The sequence below is a fragment of the Protopterus annectens genome, chromosome 1.part0, assembly GCF_019279795.1.
Source record: "Protopterus annectens isolate FY-2018-M chromosome 1.part0, PAN1.0, whole genome shotgun sequence".
Classification (NCBI taxonomy): Eukaryota; Metazoa; Chordata; order Ceratodontiformes; family Protopteridae; genus Protopterus; species Protopterus annectens.
This window is the reverse complement of record NC_056725.1, coordinates 740020232-740039340: the sequence shown is the minus strand read 5'-3', so window position 1 is coordinate 740039340 and position 19109 is coordinate 740020232.

The window sequence follows — 19109 nt, the reverse complement described above, 5'->3', positions numbered from 1 at the left end:
TTGGGATTCAGCAATTCTAATGAGTTCACACCCTGTTTGCATCTTCACTGTGCCCATAGCCCTGAATCTATACCATAAAAAGGTAACCATGTAGCTAGGGAACTTGATGGTGAGGGGACTTGTTTATGTGGATAACACAGAAGAGGATATTACTTTATGATATATATGCACAGAAGACTACTGACCTTGAAAAAGTATGCTTGCATTTTTCAGCTATATACCGCATCTGCTGAAATGTCATTAAGCAAAATCTGGAAAAAAATATATGTATATATACACATTAGGAAATGCTACTTTTATCTGTATGCATTTATTAGAAGTGTACTGATGACATGGGCATTTTTGTCAGGGTCTTTCACTTTCTCAGATGCACAGCCTTATTAACTGTTATCACAAGTGCTAATGTAACATCTATTTTTCTCTGTACATTCTTCTATTGTTATTTCCATGAAATGTAAATGTCCTATATTGTCAATGACACACAGGTGTAAGTCTTCTAGGATTGACCATACGCACCTCTAGGGGAGTGCTGGCCACAGAGTAGACATGACTGGCAATAGCTTAAAATGGAATATTCTCTGTTAAATCTGTAAACATGCTTCAGGGACATTTTTTGTTAGCACTTTTATCATTTCACTGATGGTTTGTTAGCAAGATGTGTCATTTGTCTGTTCTTTTGTGGGAGGGGGAGTAAAGTTGCATTTCTGTTTTGGCACAGACAACATTTTTGCTATTGTTACTTTTCTTCTTTTTGATCCAACCTTGCTTTGTGTGTGATTGTAATGCATTACAACCACACAATTCCTTTTTTATATTTGAATATCTTAACTGTTTTATGTTTCTCCAGTTGTAATAGTGAAATGCTAGGACTTTTAGTTGTGTGATACTTATGTGTATTATCCTTTGTTGTGATTTAAGTCACCTAGAACTATGGCATCCAGGTATCCCAATCCTTGAACCCCCCTTCAGTGACCCTGAGAATGAGGTAATTGTGGAAGCTTTTAGGTGACATGGTGCCTTTCTGCTTGAGAGGGGAAGTGGAGATATGTCGGGCAGAATGCAAGTTTGGCAGCAGATAATTTCTGATGTAAATGCAGTAGGTGCCTACAGCAGGATCAGGTGCACCATAGTGCCACTAACATGATTCCATCTGCACAGATCCTGGTGTGTCTTCCCATGACACTCAAAATATGTTTAGGGCCATCATGGAGGTGCAGGGACATTCCTATAGGTCCTCCAGAGAAATGCTTAGGGTTTTAGATGTGGCACAGGTTGACATGCGTGACTGCCTCCACTGTGTTGCTGATTCAATGGCTTAGATGAATAGCACATTGGAATAGGTGGTGTCTGTGATGGGTGACAGCATCCTCATTGGTATAAGTCAGCCACATCATCAATTGTTAGCTGACATGGCTTTGCCCAATCATGCTCCCATAGTGGCATTTCTTCCACTGCTCTGTTAGTGGTTGAAGTGTCCACACCCAGACATGGCAGGATATGGGGTCATGGTCTTGGGCATCCTCCTGAGGGTAGCTCATCCAGCAGAAATCAAGTCACATTCAGGTAGGAGCAGTGCATCTGACCATGGGAGTGGATATGCCAGTGCAACTCCTGGCAGAGCCAGTTCTCTTGATCGGGTGCGACAAGAATGAACTGCCACATCTCATCCATGGCTCCCACCTGTTTAACACACCAAGATGTAGAGCAGGCACAGAGCTTGGCTGTGTTCCTGCTTACACTCACACACCAATTTCACATGAAGAACCCATACAGTTACGTGGTTCAGCCGTGATGCTTAAAGCTCATTTTGTCTCACTGGCCATTTGTTACTTTATTCGAATGTCTGCCTGCTCCTCTTTCTTACTCATGCACACTAACCAACCTTTTTTGTCAGCCTAGGCTTTCTGCTCCCCCTAAACAACACCCTGTGCAAGTGATGATATCTGTGCCAGATCCTTGTTTTCTATCTTACGGATTCATGGCTGACTTTCTACGTAGTATATCTGTGTTTGTGATGTTGTTTTGCTGTACTTTTGACTTATTTTGGCCTTGGAAAGTAAGACAGTTGATACAATCAAACATTTTTTTTGTATCAGTATTTTTAATAATCTTCTGAGGGTTGTGAAGTCTGAAACTGAAATGTCTCATTACTTTATAACTTCTCTATTTAATGATTTTTCAGTACGAAAGTATAGTGCTAAACTGAGAAAATCCAGTGAACATCACTACTTTTGAGAAGTATGAATGTGTGAATCTTTGATGCCTGAGGCCTACTACTTTATAGAGGACACATATAGTTACATAATTCTCTGTTGTCACATGTTAAAGTAATTTCTGTGTAAATCACCCACATTTTACTTGCTTACATTACCAAGTAACAACATGCAAGGATATAATATTCATTTGTATAATTACACAGTACATTCCAGGTTCAACACTTACCTTGTAAATCCAGCAGTTGCTACAGTTTTAGGTCAGGGGTGACTCTGATGCCAGCAGTACACAGTCATTACATGAATAGGTAAAGGTTGTGAGTGTTGCCTGTAATCGATGTTACTATATATATATATATATATATATATATATATATATATATACATAGGATGAATGTTTTAGCCCCCTTAAGTAGTGAGTGAGTATGCTATGCATTGCCTCTTAGATAATTTGAGAGCATATTGAGCACACCTACATCTGCCTACACCCACAGCAGCTGCTGGATCCCCCTCTGTCACCTCACCTGTGTGTGCCTGTTATAACCTTACCATTGGTGTTGGTGTGGGTGCCCCTTCCTCTTGTTGATCCTGCTGAAGCTGTTTTCTCAGGATGATGTTGTGTAGCATGGCACAGACAGTGAATAATTCAGAACATGTATACAGATTGTACTGCAGGGCTCCTCCAGATGTATCTAGGCACTAGAACCATGACTTCAGCAGCCTAAACACATGCTCTATAATATTTCTGGTTTGAGCATGTGCCTCATTATGGCATCCGTCAGCAGGTGTGCAATTTCTGATGGGCATCATCAACAACAGTTCCAGTGCATAACCTGCATCCCCCAGTAAGTGACCCTATGGGATATCACCTCCAGTGAACATGTGACACAGTTGGGAGGTGTGCAAGATATGTGAGTTGTGGTAACTGCCTGAGTTGACAGTACACAGATTCAAGATGATTCCCTTGACATGACACATGACTTGGCAGTTAATAGAGTGAAAGTCCTTTCTATTTATGTACAGCCTTCCCTGTTCCCTGGGTGGTGCTTTAATTTATATATGTGAATAATATATGGCATCCAGTACTTCAGGGTAGTGTGCTACATAGTATAACTTCTGCATATTTGTGGACTTGCCCTTGGAAGTACGGGGACCATATGTGTGGTGGCTGGCATGTTGGAGCATAGCAGTCAGGAACTGATGGAGGATCCTGGATGCTGATGCCTGTGACAGCCCCAGCATGTCCCCTGTTAGTCTCTGAAATGTTCCTGTAGCTAAAATTCTAAGTGCTACACATACCTTTACTCACGTTTATATTACCATATTGTATGATTTAAATAGCGAACGCTATTTCATCGTACCTAAAATATCTAAACCACAAAATATTGAACATATAGAACAGCGAATTTTTTTCCCAGGGAAAAAAATTGCTGTTCTGAAACACAAACACGCAACACAAGCACACCAAAATAAATAAATAAACCACACACATACACTTAACAAAACCATAATTCTAACCCTACACTACCTATCCACTCACCTTAACCCAACCCTAACCCTAAAGTCCCTAACTACCACACACACTCATCTTACCTGCTCCCTAACCTTAAAGCCCCTAACTACCACACACTCACCTTACCCGCTCCCTAACCCTAAAGTCCCTATCGCACACTCACCTTACCCACTCCCTAACCCTAATGTCCCTAACTATCGCACACTCACCTTACCCCGATCCATTCCCACACTTACCTTAACCCCGTCCATAACCTCAGTTCGCATACTTACCTTACCCCGGTCCATAACCTTCCCACCACAGTAGAGTAAATAGTAAAGCCATGGCACGGACAACCGAAATCTTACCCTAGGTAAGATTTCAAAGTTCGGGGGCTTCGCTATTTTGAGTTTTCGTCAAAAACGGGTCTATATTATAGCATTTGAAGTTTAAAAACTTTGATACTATAATATAGACCCTTTTACTCAGCTGGTATGGAGTTGCCCTTAGCTTGCCCTGGCTCTGTGTTAAGGACAACAGAGGTAGCAGAGTTCTTGCAGTGTGTGTCTCTATTCACGTTGTAGCACTCTACAGTTTCCATCTCATGCAGATTATAATAAGTTAAATGGGGTCTGAAAACTCTTCTAGGCCGTGATCTATTTGCAGTAGCAGCAGCATATATTTCAGCCTGTTGCACATGCACATGAAGTAAAGCAACAGCAGGCCCTAGTATTATTTCTGTATAGACTCCTTCCCATGGCTATATTCCAATAGGTTTTGGAGTTTGCAGGGAAAACCAGCACTGAGTCTATACAGTTGCTTTATAGCTTGTTGAGTAGCTACTCCATGTTGAATTGGTTATTTAGCATACAGTTCATCTGCTTATGCAGTAATTGGCATGACATGGTGTTTACCATGATTGTATGGCTCTACACATCATGTAGAGCCACTTAATGAATACAAAACAGTGTGCTACTGTGTGCACATTGCTTCGTGATGTACACATGGTCTTAATGAACTGTGTTGGGTTTATTGAATCTGCCTGATTATCCTTTTCTGTGTTTACATAATTTAGACACATCAATTTTCCAAAACATTATTTTATAATAAAATTATTTGAAATCATTATCCACCATCCTATTAAGTTTATTCATTGTTTTACAACATTCCAAAAAATATATATAGTTCTGCAAATTTAACATTGCTACAAAGATGTATGCAGTTTTATAATTCAAAACATATTAACTCATTACATCCGAGTGACGCCTCCAGATGCATCTGCGGTTAACTCCTACTGAATCCTCTAGGTGTCAAATATTGCGTGTTTATATTTGCATCAATAATTCCAAAACCATGCTATGTACAAGGTTTTAAAAGATTTCATCTTAAAGCTTGCACAGTGGCAAACTCAACTGCATTAATATTTGACCTCAATCTATTGCAGGTAAAGAAATATGAATTGTTGTTTTTATGATAGTAATTTAAATAGATATCATTTTCACATTTTTCTAAATATTTCAACAACCAAGTAACGCAGGCAGAACTCATATGAAAGCTCTCAGCTAGATGAATAAAATGTTGCTGATGGTATGTCTGTAACTTGAGTGGTTGTTGAGATATTGTAAGTTGTTTCCAAAATATTACAAACATAACAGTTGCTGTGTTTACTGTGACTTGTAAAATTCAGTTTAAGAACTAGAACCTAAAGAATATTATCATTATAAAATAGTTTGTGCTGAAGGGTTTGCCATTTATACTACTTTTATAACCCCTATGGATCCAGAGGTATGAACATTTGTTTGAAATGGGAGGACATAATTTGATTCTGTCAAAAGGCTTAGGCTCCGCCCATTGGAAGTTACAGTGCAAACTTCCTGAGTTCCATTGGAGTGAATGAGTTAAGAGAACTCAATAATACAATAGGGTTGACAAACAACCTACTTTCTTCTGGTTTGTTATGAACAATACCAAGTGTTATGGGATAAAATTTATAATCCCAAAGAGACCACAAAAATCCAATAAAACAGTTTCTTTACAAGTTAGAAAAGTATAAATGCTGATATAATAAGACAATTTACAAAGAATAACAGTATTTAATAGACAGAATTTCTTACAAAAAACGTATCAAAAAAGTCATCCAAAATTACAGATATGATAAAAAAAATCTTGCAGTAGCCATTCCAAATGTTGAGTGACAAAATCCTTCATATCAAAACAAACTCTGCATATACCCATTTCTAAAGTACTAAAAGATGCTATAGGTATAGTAACCCCTTTGCCAAATACCCATATTTTAGCAATATTAAGATGCAGTCATATCAAGACAAATATATTGGTTTTATAAAGAAATAGAAATTAAAATGATGATTATCCTTTACAATAAGAATAATATCATCTGCATAAGACATCATAAGTGGGAGTCTCACATAAAACAGCATTCATAATCAGAGTAAATATTACTACATTAAAGGACCAATCCTGTTTAACAACCCTCTAAACAAGGATAGAAATCATAAACCATTCATTCACTTATAACTTTCAAACCAGAATGTGACTTTGGCTCCAAATGATATGCCATAAGTATATGACTGACATTATCAGGAAACTTCTCAGTATCACAGGGCAATATCTCTCCCTGGAAGTAACAACTGTATCCATAATTTACTTCAGAATTAACATTTCCTGAATTTGTCTTCCTCTAATACCATACACACCATCAAACAATATAGTATTTACTGACCAAAAATTACAATATACTTATCAAAATTCTGTAGTCATGTTAACAAATAGTTAAAGGATGTATTTCTTTTCAACAACTATACAATTCAATGTAGATGGAACATCTTCAAATCACCATATCACAAATTAAAGAATCAGTAACATCAGGAGTATATCCCTTCTTTTTCCAAATAAATATTAGATCTCCATCCACAACTTCACTTCATTAAACTGCATTGTCTAACCATTCATTTTACATGTGTTTTCGAGAAACAGTCATAAACTTAAAAATGGAATAACTTATTTTCTCCATTTTAGAAGAACTAGAAACTTTAACATTACCTAAACTTATCCAAGCTCTTGCAATGTAATAACAGCATCTAAGTGCTGTTGCTACTCATTAGAAAAAGAGGTAACCTTCCATGAGGTAAGAGGAACTATCTTTCTTTCCCCATTTTTTTGACTTGCAACAAACCAGGAAGACTAGAATAACGTAAACCAACAGCATCATTCAGTCTATGGTCTATGTGTGATGCAACTATAAAAATAATGATTTACCTTAAAAGGGAGGCACATGCTTTCTTTTTCCTTTAGCAACACAAGATTGCCTTTATAGCTGATGCAAGATCCTAGCATAACTAGCTTTATATAGCAACTTTTCAACATTTAAGCAATCATGATTAGTTGCATCTAGTGTTCTTTGAAACTGTGTCAGGAGTTTCTGATATGCTACATTCCTTGCAAAACTGTAATACTTTCTCACCAAATAAATAGACTTAAATTGGGTCTATATTAAATCAGTGAATGCTTAAAATAGCGAACGATGATTTATCGACCCATTAAAAGCGAAAGCTTGAAATCCCGAAGACACAAATAAGAAAGTGGTTATACCATAAACAATAAACAAGGATTGAAATCTATCCTCATCGAATCATGCCACACTTAATTTCTTAGCCACCTTATCAGAGGGAACAGACCAGAGTATAGCACTAATCCTTGAGCATATGGCTAGATGGTCAGTAAATCCTAATCAATTTCCATTTTCAAAGTAACTTTTCAGAATGTATAGCATAAACAAGGTCATAAATACATCTTCCCTATGTCCATACATTCTTTAAGTATCTTAACATTACCAGAAGGAAAGGGAAGTTCCATAACTTATAACTAAAAATCCCCTACTAAAATAATGTCCATTATGAACAATAAAAATGTTCTAAGAGTGAAAAATAAAGATTGTCTGTCAGAAAACTAGTAGCAATAAACACAACTGTAAATCAGAAAATAAAGGATTTAATATACAAATCTGATGTACCAACTAATTCAGGATTTTTAAATGACATAGCTGTACCTGAAAAGGTATCAATACTTGATGATCAAACTATCTTATCATCCCATAATGTTTTCATCTATAATATCTGAGAAGAGAATACATGCCTAATGTCAAATAAACAAGTAATGTCCACAGCCATACATTTACACCCTGTAATAATGAATAAACTGCATATATCACTAACTAAACTGTTTACGTTATAAGACAGAACCGTTGAATTATCCCTTTCCTTTATTTGCAGGGGAACCAGATTTATCTGGTAATGGTTTCATTTTATATTTCTTTTGCTTTACCCAACCAATAGTTATTCATGTAACATCAGCCATGTCAACATATATAACTTAATCATCATCTTCTTCCACTACATTTAAGGAATCATATTTGTTTTCAACAACCACAGAATTCAATGTAGTAGGAATTAGGAACATCTTCCAAATCACCCTGTCACAAATTAAATAATCAAGAACACCAGGAGTATCAGATAGAAACTTAGCCTCCTGAGCAAAATTGTCCATATCACAGACTTTCTTACATCCATTAATGGACTTTTTCACAATTAGACAATCCATACAGACATCCCTAATGGCATTGCACTTATAACCTACTAATTTACAGGGAGCACAACTATGTCCTACATCCTCTCAAATATCACTCCTCTTTTTGGACAAATAATCACAAAAAAATTATTTGGTCTGCCCAGAATATTTTACAGAGCACATATGACTTTCAGTATACAAAACACTGAGTATGTGTTGAATTTCATCATAATCAGATTACAACATAGCCAAAAAATCCATCTATCACTGCATATCATCTAATACTAGCTATACATCACAAATTTTAGAACAATAGTCAGAAAAAAGTAATGTCATAAGAGTCTAATTATGATGTTTGAAGTTGCACCATTATTTTATACGGAGTCTGAAAGTTTTTAGCTTGAACAGAATACAGACTCAGCGAAAAGACACTTTTTTTCAAAATGTTCAGAACAGAATGAGCAACATCAAAGTTTTCCAAAGTCAGTCCAGCAAAACTCTCTGTCCACAAATAAATCAAAGGATTAACATCAGGAATATTTGGCAATAAAGTAAATAAAGCATTATCCCACAATTTGTACCTATCACTCAGGGACTCATTGTCCTTGCTATCCATAGAACGGGGTGTCTGGGACCCAAAACAGGACTTCCCAAAGCTCTTGGAGGTTTAGTTATTTCTAGTGCTTATCTATTTATTTTTGAAAATTTCCAAACCTTATTTAATTCCATGAACAATTGCAATTGAATGTTTGTGCAACCCTCATGCATGATACATTTTCCAATATGCCATTAGTGGCCCAGCTTAGAAAATAAACCTATGCTACACTCAAGAACTACTTCGTTCTCCCCTAAAGTACATTGTCACGGTGAACATCTGAGGATTTACAATTCCTTTTATAAACATTTCAAAGTCCTCTTTGATCATGCCTGTTCATTACAGCTCTACATCTTGTTAGTTTAAGTTTAAAACTCCATGTATCCATTATCTCATGGGTCTACATTAGTTAAGCGAAACAGCATCACAGCGAATGCCATTTCGGCAACAAATATAAACCCAAATCCAAATAGAGCGAAACCCCAGGTCACTGATTTTTTTCCCAGGGAAAAAAATCGGTAGACCGACAAAACCCAACACACCACTTAAAACATGGCAATGTGGCACACCCCCCAGTGTTGGGGGCTGTGCCCACCGCACCCCCCCAACTAAATATGCCAACTCTGAGATCGCCCTACAGTGGGGTGAAGGGCAATGTCATGGCTCAGGCCAAGCGATCTTTTTTCCCTGGGAAAAAAAACACTGACCTGTGCTTTCGCTCTTTTTGGATTTCGGTCTGTATGTGTCAGTGAAACAGCATTTGCTGTAATGCCATTTTGCTGATCGAATATCAACCCTTATCTCATACCATTCTATACCATTTCTGTTCTCCCAAGTGTTAACATTACACAACAAAACAAAAACTGCAGCAATTATACTTACCTGCATGCACAGAGTTGAAAAGAGAGCCCTTAATTTAATGGACTCTTTCCAAATTATAAAAATTAATAATTTATTTTTTCACTCATGGTGAGAAAACATTAGGGCCATTTATTAATTAACTTTTTGTTTTTGATTTTATTTGAGCTCCTCAACTTAATTTCTCTAGATCTGACTTCCTCCGGGTCCCCTTCAGATAAATGAACTTTTAAAACTTCGACTTTCATATGGCTGAGACCATATGACCGAAGTTTCAAAACTTTGAACATTATGAATGGAGATCTTCATAAGGCACAGAATGGGAAGATTTCCCTTTTCCTCACTGTAGTACGATCTCAGAGTTGGTATATTTAAATCGCAGGGGGGTGGGGGTGCAGGGGGGCTTGCTCCCCATGCAAAAATGTTCAGGATAATTTTTTTGTTTTGTTCATAGGTTCATAGTTGTGTACTAGGCTAACAGCCCTGGAGCCTATATAAGCCTATCCCAAGAAGATTCCCTGGCATCATGCTGCCCAAAGTTAGTGTTTGAACTTTTGAAACTTTGATCATATGGTCTCAGCCATATACACGTCGATGTTTTAAAGGTTCAGTCATCTGTAGTAGACCCCTTCCTCCATTATGATGATCATAGCTTCTATTTCCAGGTTCATTTTTGATTTCCATTTTCTTTTTGTAATTATTTCCTTTCCTACAATCAGTACCAGTGATATTAAAGCATTTGCATATTTCAGCTTCTTAGCCCTTAGCCAGCTGAGGAACATCATTGCTTTTGTAAGCATTAATTCTTCTCCTACCAATTTCCAGACTAACTCCTAGATCCCTTCCATGTATCTCCAGAGCCTACTGCATTCCCAGAAGAGGTGTGCCCTTATTCCTCTTACTTCTTCCTCACACCGCCAACAATTCCTGTCCTTCTCCGGAAAATGCCGTATTTATTTGTTTGTTTATTTGTTTGTTTGTTTGTTTGTTTGTTTGTTTATTTATTTATATTTACTTTAACCAGTTAGTACACTGATCTCAGTGAACCATTTGCAGGCACAGCCAAGAGAAATAGGATCACATAAGACATTAACAAAACATATTTACAGATACAAGGGCCTGATAAAGAATATATATATATATATATTTAAAAACTAACTGCCACTTCTCCCAAGTAACATAAAAAGGACCAAATAAGAAAGTGGTTATACCATAAACAATAAACAAGGATTGAAATCTATAATCATCTAATCACTTCCCACTTAATTTCTTAACCACCTTACAAGATGGAATAGACCAGAGTATAGCACTAATCCTTGAGCATATGGCTAGATGGTCAGTAAATCCTAATCCAATTTCCATTTTCAAAGTAACTCTTCAGAATGTATGGCATAAACAAGGTCATAAATACATCTTCCCTATGTCCATACATTCTTTAAGTATCTTTACATCACCAGAAGGAAAGGAAAGTTCCATAACTTACAACTAAAAATCCCCTAATAAAATAATGTCCATTATGACAAATAAAAATATTCTAAGAGTGAAAAATAAAGATTGTCTGTCTGTAGTCTTCAAGAGGTATAGAAATGTTTGTGCACACACTTCAATTCAAATTTCTTAAACATTCATGCTTTTGCTGCAACTTTATAGACAAGACATACCTCATTTGATTGCAGCTCAGTGAATGCCTTCTGAAGCACATTAACCCATCATTGTTTGCTCTTCTCACCACCATTTCTCCTCAGTTCCCTTAACCTACTGTACGCTCTTGACAGGAGACCAACTCTTTTAGAGTAAAGAGATCTTGCCTCAATAAAATATTGAACCATTTTAGGCTGAGACCTCCTATCTTTCATAAATTGTCTTTTGTTCTCTGCTAAAATGAATCTTTTTTTTTTTGTCCCGTCTGACGTCATAGTACCATCTCTGCTCCTTTTCCCCATGCCTGTGCTGGGGCTACCAGCAATCCTCCTATGCTCAAACTACTCCAGTGTTTACTGGGGCTGGTCGTGGATCCTAAGGGCAGCCTGAAGGCTTGGCCATCTGTGCTTCCATCCAGAAGGGATTTCTTTTTATATGCCCAATCCAAGTTTCCCTTTCCCCAAGCTCATAGATTATGTCTGAGGGTAATTTCCATCTCTGGACAACTCCTCCCTATCATACCTGGGTCTACCTCTCAATTGTCCCTGATTTTGAGTCAAATTTTAGCTGTGCCCCTATTAATCTCTCTTAACACTGGTGCCGTTTGGACAAAAAGTGGTGAATTATACTTAATAAATAATGGCAATAACTAAGAGATGAAGAATTATTTTACTTTAGAAAATGTATATTAATTCACAATCTCTAATTCTGTTGATGCCTGAAATTCATAGAACTGATATTTTAAAAGTGTCCCTGATTGTCCCTGATTTTTTTTCTGGATTTGTCCCTGATTCTGTTGAGATTTGTCCCTGATTGGTTGAGAGCTGGACCATCCCTCCCTGGCTCTGAGCCACTAATCAAACTGGGTTGACTGGCTGTAGTCAGGGTGTTTTCCCTCTAAGCCACCAGAGTGGCCTGCTAAAATTAATCCTTGATGCAAGAGATGCTTTCTTGGCGAGAAGTTATAAAGTCTTTTTAATGTATCCACATCCTTCCATTCCTTCCATCCTTCAGCACTGAGTAGCTAGTCCCAAAATCTGGAGTTCTTGTTTCTCTCTCTCCTTATACTTTCTCTACCTCTTCAGCCCTCTGTGACATTTCATTCTAAGAATTATATACTACAGAAAAATATACTTTCCGCACCTTTTTAAGTTCCCTCTATCTTATAAGTTGTAATATCAAGTTTCTCAAGTAATTACTCAGTTCATGATCCCCTTTTTCAATCTGCACTGTATTCCAGAATTTCATTGGATCTTCAGATTGAGTTCTGTTCCCTTTGATGAGCGGCATAGTTTTTCATTTTACTCTATAACTACAATCCTGTGTTAATATATAAGTCTTAACTGAATTGCATAAAAACAGTCCTTGAGGTTAGGGATTACCATGCCCCCTGATCCAAAAGGAGTTTCAGAATTTCACAACTTACTCTCACTTTGTTCCCACCCCAGATAAATTCCTTATGTTCCCTATTTATCCCAGTCTATAACTCTTCATTTGATATGTACAAGTATGCCTGTCCTTAGTATAGAATAAGCAGTACAATAAACATTTTATTTGCATATGTTTTGCTGTCCAAATCCATAAATATCAGTTTCCATTGTGAATTAAGGCTTACAGTCTTTTTCCCGGTTTCTTTCTAAGTTTCTTTCACTGCCTGTTTTATATTAGTCATTAGCCATATTCCCAAGTATTTCATTGTGATATGCCCCACAGAAATGGATAATGGCTTTTGTTTTTGCAACGTTTACCTTAAATCCTGCCATAACATATATTTTCCTAAAATAGAAAAGAGTCTTGGTACCTCGGCCTCCTGGAGTGTAAGGTAGATAATACTATCAACAAATGATGCTCATGTTTCTTTTCTCCTTTCCCATTGAAAAGCAGCTAACGATGATTGTCTGAGTTCTATTGTCAAAGGCTTTATGTACACAGCAAAAAGTATAGGGAGAAATGAGCAGCCTTCAGTTTTGTTCCCCTAGTCAAGGTTATCCCATCTGTAAGGATCCTATTTAGTTTGATTTAGCAGTGGAACCAGTATATAATGTCACAAATATGTTAATCTGCTCTTTTTTTGTCAGGGTATTCATTAAAAATCTCTAACTCACCCTGGCAAAAGCTTTTTGTCATCAAGTCTTACTAATGCCAGCCATTTACCTAATATTTCTAAATTCCTTTCTGTCAGTAAAATTTTAATATTATTGTCAAATGTTAGCGTTCCCTCTGTAAGTCTGAAATGATCAATATCTATCAGTTTCCTGATTACCTTGGCAAGTCACTTTGCTAAAATTGTGGTAAATACCTTATAATTGTGATAGAATTTGAGAGTCATGTCATTTGATTGAGTGTTCTGAATGTCTAACACCAACATCCAGAACATTAAATCAAAATACACAAACCCCCCCCGCTAATTATAAATACTAACACCAAGATCGCACAGCAGCAGAGAAAGGACCAAGCCCCCAATTCCCACTGTACCATGATTGCACACTGCAGGTCTCACCTTTCTTCCTATTTGTCAACATTTCTGATGCCAACTTTTGGTTCTCAACCTTTATACTCTCGACATTTACGTGCGTGAAGAAAATGTCAGTTATCCTTTGAAACTGTTCTAGAAGTCATCAGTCGAGTTAAATATCACCATCATTACATTTTTCTAAGATCTAGGTGTTTCCCCTCCTTGTAGTAGCTTATTGAATAAGCCCCTCCATATTTTTATAATTTCTCTTTCATACCTTTTACACAGTGTTACTGGGAACCCATTATGGCCAGACGTTTTCCCTAATTTGAGGAGTCTCATTGCTTGTTTGATATCCAGATCGGAGATCAGGGCTATCAGTTCCTTCTGTTCTTCTTCATTCAGTTTAGGTAAATGTAGTCCTTGTAAATATTCCCTAGCTTCTGTTGCTTTACTGTCCACTTCCTCATCATTAGTACATACGTCTTTATAGGATCTTGTTAATCTTTAGTTATACTTCTCAAATCAGTTACCCTCTTTCCAGAGTTCAGGTGTATTAAAGTAGTCATCAGAGACTACTTTTTTCTTCCTTAGTCTTAAGGTCAGCATTTTCATACTGTTTAAATTGTTTCAAGGTTGTGGCCCTGCTTTCAGTTACACTCTTCATGTATTCCTCCATTTTCTGTTTCGCTTTTATCAATATTTCCCCTAAAGTGATTGCCATCCTTCATCTTGAAGTTCTTTAACCCTTTTTCGCTGCATTAAATATTTCCTTCATGTCTCTCCAGACATTTTGAGATCTATCTGAAAGCAGTACTTTCACTCTCTCCATGCACCTATCCCATGTCTCATGCAAATTGTCATCCTACAAGTTTCCCTTTTGAAAAGGTGTGTAAGAAAATGCCATTGACGTTTTTTATAATCCTTATGCTGTTTAACTAATATGATCTCAGCTGGCACATGGTCTGACAAGATTACCAGGTATGTTCACTATTCCTACACCAATTCCCTCTGTTCTTTTTTGTGTAGCATATATCCAATTTAGCCCAGGTATTGAACCTGCTTGAATAAAATGTGAAGTCCCTTTCTTTATTTACCATCTGAAACACATCTACTAAGCCAAAACTCTGCATATATTTCTGCAGAAATCTACCTCCACCCTGCATGCTCCATGCCTTCAGTACTCCAGTTACGTCTTTAATGTCTGTAATCACATTCCAGCCCCCTGCCGATTTTAACAGGCCCTGTAGAAATGCTAATATTTTGCCTTGTATATCCCTCACTTTAGGTGTATTAGTTTTGGGTGATAAATATATGGAGCATAGTGTTACCCAGTTCCCATTCCAGAAACTTCAAATCCAGACTTATCTTCCTTCTTTATCCTTGAGCACATCATCTCATACATTTACAGTGATACAGTTTCTCCTTGTAAGTATCACTACACCTCTCTGCCTTTCCTTATCCAGTCTTGCAAAATATCCTTGTCTCCCAATTTCCTTGTTGAAATTCTCATGTTCCTTATTATTTAGGTATGTCCTTTGTATCATACTTAATTGTGACTCCTTCTTATGCAAATGAGACAGAATTCTCTCTTTTTACCTGCCTCCAGCTAGCCCATTAATGTTCCACATTATTACATTCATGTTCCTTGTTTCTATAATTTAGGCCCTTACTCAGTGTTACAGTGGTAGCATTGTTGCCTCACAGCAAGAGGTTCTCCTGTTCGATTCTTGGGTGGAGTGCATTCTGTGTGGAGTCTGCATGTCCTCCCCACAGTCGAGTGGCCTCCGAAAGACATGTGTGAATGGGTGTGCCTTCGCTGAAGGTTGGGCATTGGGCTGGCAACTCAGCACCATAAAAATCAACTGCCAATCATTAGCAGACCGGAGTTCTGCTGTGGCGACCCCTAACTGGGAAAGACAAACAAACTCAATGTATTCATCTTTGTTTGTTGTCCTTATTCAAAATGCTGGTTCTTCTGTTTACCTTCATTTTATTTTGTAAAATATCCAAGCTGGAAATAGGATGTTAGTCTCCTCCTCCCTCACATTTTAAATAATTCTTATGAACCAACTCCCAACAACAATGCCCCCCCACAACTATGTAAGAACTGCAACTTTGGCAACTGAATGCCCATTTCAGAGTTAACTCTCCTTTACTTTCCTTCAATCCACTGCTATTCTCCACCTCCATATCTTGAAATCCTTCCTCCTTGCTCTGCAACCCACCCCATCATTCCCTATTTAATGTTTTACTCAGCATTTGAGATGGATATGTTAGTTGTAGTCCATTGCCATTCTATCCCATCAAGAATTAAAACTCTACTAATTTTTGTATAAATCAAGCTAGCTGCTGTGCAGGTAAACGCTCTCATTCCCCAACAAATATAAAACACTAAAAGTCTGTATGAATGCGGAACAGGAGCAGAAGTAATTGCTGTATTTTTTACATGGATCTGATGAAGCTAATGTAGTGAAAGCACTCATCCGTTATAGCTGAATAAACGCTTGTGGATTTTACTAGTTGGATTCTATTTTTGGATTCTACCATTTGAACATTTTTGAGTTTAGTACATTGGCTTGACCCCTTACTTCTACTCCTGTTCCGCATTTATACAGACTTCTACTAAATTTTTGTTATGGTGGAAGAGACTGCTTGGTTTATTAATTCCTCTGCTTGACAGCTGAGATGTAGCACAATCCTATCCACTTCAAAATTTAATGAAAATAACTATTTCCCCTCTCTTGTTTTAGTGTAAATCATATGTGTCATGTAAGGGAATCAAAAAATGTTTGTTGCCCTGCCCCACCAACATTTCCTTAAAAGCTAAACTTACCATTCCTGTTAATTTCAAATCCAGCCTAGATAACTAAAATTATTCAGTCTCAAAGGTTATTTTTGATTGCTGGTTTGATTTCTTTTAACCTCCTCCTTCTCCTAAAATAGTTTCTTCCCTTCCCTTAGGCCTGCCTCTGCAGCCACTAAAGGTTTACCTTCATGTAATTAAGTTGTCACCCTCACTGGCCCTGCCATTGCACACATTATACATTTGTTCTTAGCTCATGCATTAAGCAAATTATCTCATCAAATAAAACCTACATCTAATATCCATGTGATCCTTTTTAATCCCCCTTTACTTCAATACATTTCCAAAAGAGTGAAGTGTGTTTTCATAACTCTCCCAATAATATTGCAAAGTCCACATTAATAAAAAATTGCTTTGTTTTACTTACTGTGTAAAAAAACATAGGGTCCACACTAGTAAGGTTTTCTTTTACTAACATCTCTCTATAAAGCACTGAAAATTACCCATTTTTTTAATGTTCAAGTCCACAGTTAAATATAGATTGAACCACACTTGCAATCTCATATTTATACATAGTTATTCAGAGTTCCTCTTTGTCTCTATTGGCCTGCTGTGCAATTTTCATTTTATCCATTATCTTATTCAGAAATGTCTTGCTTTGTTTTTCTTTTTACATCATCTTTTTTGGAACATCAGAAAGTGTTTCACTGGGAACATTTTCTCTTACTTTTCACTGACAATGTTTTGGCATTTAGACCTCCCTTCTGTGCTTTTCATTCTACCCAGTTCTTTTTCTCTCATACTAAGGTTTCCCTGCGTCATATTAGGACCCATGTATATCTCGATAATTGTAGGGTAGTGAACCATAAGCATAGCTGGATACAACAACCTGAATTTTAGTTTTTATCTCCTGAGCCATGTGTGTAGCAGGAATAAAAGCATTTCTATTGTTTCTCATTTGTAGACATTAATCATGATAAGCATAAATTCTGGTCACACCCACTGTCAATAGTTTGCCTTTATGCCATAATTTTGTCAAAGTTTCCTCTGTTTTTTTGGTAGGAATTGAATTTCACTACTATAGGTCATATATGTTTTGGGGTTTTGATGTTACCATGTTTGCCCTCTGGGCTCTAGCTTAATTGCTTTTTTTGGAAATGCATTCCATTTGGTTATACAGTTTTTAATTAATTCAAGGCAGGTATTCCAGTAAATCTCTAATTCCTCTTCTTGCTCACTTTTCAAGGTCAATTAACTTATAGATCCTCATATTTGACTTATTGGTTTATCATCCTCTACTTAAGACCCCTTTCAGAATCTTTCATTTCTGTAATTGCATTTGCATGGCCAGATAAGGTACCTTTCAATTCAATTTTCATATAATTTATGGCAATAGATGCCATTATTGTGCCTCTAAACTTTGATATTTCTTTGTATATTTTAAATAGCTTACTTTCAAGTGTAATTATTGTACCGATCAGCTCCTGCTAAGATTCTTCCATCTCTTTGTTTTATTTATTTATCCTTTGTTGACAAGGTTAGTCCCACTAAGATAGTAGCCTCTTTTTAGGAGAAACATGAAGTGCTATTTTTACTGTTAGGGGAAATTTGACCAGGGGATCAGGGAATTCCCATACTCTTTTCAATAGATGCCATGGGATCTTTTTCATCCACATAAGCTACCACTAAATCAGGTAGATAAGGCTCTGATTTAACATATCATCCAAAGGACAACACAGTCAGGAATTATGTAATGTTACTATTATGTAAAAAGCCCAGAATTTCCAGACACAAGATATACAAAACAATTAAGAGAGAAATTAGAGGAAAGAAAAATACTTCAGCAGGAAAAACTGTCAGAAGCTTCAAATAAAAATTTGTATTCATTAATACAACAGATTTTTGAAAAACAGTATATAGATCAAGAAACTTTGATCTGGTTGGAAAAAGAAGCATCTGAGGAAGTGCGAAAATATAAACAACAAAACCTAGAGATATTTGAAAAGTTTAAAAAAAATATGGACATGGGAAAGAAACAGAGATTTGATATGGTACAATATTTATGCAAAGGAGAAAGCCAAGCTAACTAATATAAAGAAGGCAGTCTCAAAGATATTTGAAGAGAAATACAGGCAAAGGCATCCGGATATGGAAAATTTCACAATAAAAAAAAATAATATCACAAAGATGTAATGTGGAAAAGAAGTTTAGTAAAGCAGATGTTAAAGAAATAGAAGTTGAAGTTATGGAGTGCCTACAAAGTGAAGGATTTAATGCAGAAGGTCCAACACAGACTACATCACAGCATGATGGAGTGAGTCCTCAGAAAAAGGAAAAGCAAGAAGATTAGGAGATATGTGAAGAAGAAATATGGACAGGGGAAAGGAAAATAAATTTAATATGGTGTAATATTTATGCAAAGCAGAAAGCAAAACTAACCAATACAATATGAGCAGCACCAAAGA